The following is a 3,308-nucleotide window of genomic DNA, read 5'->3' on the forward strand; positions in this document are numbered from 1 at the left end:
GGTTGCTAGGAAACAATGACTGAATGAAAATAATTTGTTTTTACCCATCCCCTCCCTTCCTCCAACCCCTGCCATCCTGCAGGGGAAAGAATGTCATATATTTAGACAGGATTGTGATCCTGACCTGGAGTTCACGTATCTTTTTACCTGAACAGGCTTCGGTTTCCCACCTAAATGATTAATCGGAAAGCCTAGAGGATGCAAGAAGTCCCCCTCCCCTCCCCCAGGGTTTTTTATAGCACTTGGCTGCAGACCCAGGAGTCAACTGACTGAGCAGGGATTTCTGGGGAACGTCTGCCCCGAAGCATTCAGGGTGGTTCCACCTGATGACAGTGCGGTGGGAGTCCTGAAGAACCATCATCTTGGTGCAAGGCATCACCATTTCCCTCCTGCTAGGGGGTCTCCCTGCTCACACACTTGTCTCTTCATCCTGAGTACTTCTTCCCCTGCTTCAAGCTTGCTCACAGTTTCCCACCGCTCTTAGCGGAAGACCAAAACTTGCCACGGTCTGTGTGCAAGTCTCCCCCATACTCCTGGACAGAGCAGAGTTTGTTCTGGCCCACTGACACCTGGGCATCTGTTATCAGGAGCATTTCCACTCCTCCCCACCGACCAAGTCTCTTGGTTACTTGATGTCTCAGGTGTTTATGAGTGACAGTAAAAACTCTAGATCTGGACTTTTCGAGAATAGTTGTTCACTCCACAATGAATTTATGCTCTATCCAGACCTTTCCAGGTTTTATGAGCCTAAAGTTTATACAGTTTGAATTTTATGCAATTTAAGAAAAATATCGTAAAATTGTGAACACAAAATCGAGTGTTTTTTAGAACCCTTGATCACAAGTTTCACCTTTTTTTTTTTTTTTTTTTTTTTTTTAGAGAGAGAGAGAATCTTAAGCAGGCTCTATGTCCAACACAGAGCCCCACACGGGGCTTGATCCCTTGACCCTGAGATCATGACTGAAATCAAAAGTTGGATGCTCAACCCACTGAGCCACCCCAGGTGTCTCAAGTTTTACATTTCAAAGAGTTGACAAATACCACACATTAAAAATATACAAAAAAAATCACAGTATTAATATTAACTTTATTATTAACTGACATGCCCTAAAATTCTTCTTTTTTTTTTTTAACATAATACTCTTTGATTATTTCTTTTTTTTTTTTTAATTTTTTTTTCAACGTTTTTTATTTTATTTTTGGGACAGAGAGAGACAGAGCATGAACGGGGGAGGGGCAGAGAGAGAGGAAGACACAGAATCGGAAACAGGCTCCAGGCTCTGAGCCATCAGCCCAGAGCCTGACGCGGGGCTCGAACTCACGGACCGCGAGATCGTGACCTGGCTGAAGTCGGACGCTTAACCGACTGCGCCACCCAGGCGCCAATTATTTCTTAATATGACCGAGATTTTGGGGTCACCTGGGTGGCTCAGTCAGTTAAGCGTCTGACTTCAGCTCAGTTCGTGAGTTTGAGCCCCACGTCGGGCTCTGTGCTAACATCTCAGGGCCTGGGGCCTGCTTCAGATTCTGTGTCTCCCCCTCTCTCTGCTCCTCCCATGCTCATGCCCTGTCTCTCAATAATAAATAAATGTTAAAAAAATTTTCTCTAAATACGACCGAGATTTTATAATATTATTTTCTATTGAGACATTAGAAAGACAATTCAGTCTTGCCTCTAGTGTGGCTGTTCACAATTATTTTTAATTGTAAATAAAATACTAGAATAAACTAGAATTTGTTTTTCAGCTTACTGACTCCTGTTGGTGATGCCTACTCTATAACGTTTGCCTCAGTTTTTTGCTCCCAAGATGCTCCTTGCCAGAGGGCAAACCCTGGAGAACTCCAGCCTTGACCTTGCTAGGTCTGTTCACCCCTGCCTCCCTTCCCCTCTCCCTATCACCACAGCTGAAGTCACTGCAGCTGGTCCAATAAGACTAAGATCTATCAATTGCAGTGCTCTCCTCCCCAGCTTCAGTCCTGGAAAACCCAGATAGGGTCTTGGTGCTCAATGGACCAACAGGGATTGCTTGTTGCTAAGACCCAGCATTGGCGGAGGTAATGGTAGCAATGTGCCTTGCACCAATGCCAGGGCAGCCACCAGGAGGGCATGGAGGGTGGTGCCTAGGCTGCCTAGGTTGCCCCTGCTCACTTCCCCCATGGGGAACTCGTGCAACCTTTGAAGAACCCAAGAAAGTGAGGAGACCTCCACATTGGCTGCTTTAGCTTTGTGAGAAAACCCACCCCTTCTTATATTTCTTATTCTCAAGACATTAAAATCAAAACAAAACGCAACAGCCCAAAGCACTTTTCTACCACATCAAGAAATTCTCAGTTCTCACAGCACATCTTTGAGGCAGATATAAAAATAATATTCATGTTTTATACATAAGGAGACTAAGGGATAGAAAGGGCAATGATTTGTCGGAGGAAAAATCCACTTGGGGTCTGACTCCCCAAGGCAATGCATCTTCACCAGACTTTTTGATGTATTCTTCAAACTTTCTAAGATTCCTGTAGTATTCAAGATATCTGCATGTAATAATATTGACTTGATGTTGTGGAACATTTCCACAGAATGTAGATAGGAATTTTTCATCGTCATCAAGACTTATATTTAAATTACTGAAAAGTAATACTATTACACAATAGACAACGGGGTGGCAACTATGTGATTTTGGGTAAGCTGCTCAACTTCTGTACTTTATTTCCAACTTCTGTAAAGTGCAATGAAAATCTATCTCATAGGTTTCCAAATGTTAGAAATGTCATATATTTGGCCTAGAACATTATAGGTCTGTTATAGGTTGTTGTTATTATTATTATAGTTTTGCAGCTTAATCAATTAAATTTATTCATCCTTTGTTCTTTAAAATGTATTCTTAGCAGATTTGTATTGAATCCCCTTAGATAGATGGTAAGCTCCCAAAGTGTAAACATTATGTTTTCTATCTTTGTGTTCCCCAAAAGAGAGGCACAATGATGCTTTGCACATATCACGATTCACTAAATATTGTCTGGCATGGAGAAATTTTTTATGTCTTGAACGTAATGTAAACTCTGAACACATTTAGCAAATAAAAGCTCTGCTCTCTCATCTGTAGGCATGTTCTTGCCCTTAGTGGTCGAACAACTGGGGAAGGGGGTGGTCAGCAGGCGTTGACCAGATGGTAGTGTTTTTAGCAGTTGCATTTGGTAAGGAGAAAAACCTGTATGCACATGTAAATAGCTTACGGCCAGCCACCATATGTGAGCATACAGGTTTTGCATGGGGGGGAAAAAAAGAGATGAGATTTAGTAATCTTCTCTGT

The sequence above is a fragment of the Prionailurus bengalensis genome, chromosome C1 (genome assembly GCF_016509475.1).
Source record: "Prionailurus bengalensis isolate Pbe53 chromosome C1, Fcat_Pben_1.1_paternal_pri, whole genome shotgun sequence".
Classification (NCBI taxonomy): domain Eukaryota; kingdom Metazoa; phylum Chordata; class Mammalia; order Carnivora; family Felidae; genus Prionailurus; species Prionailurus bengalensis.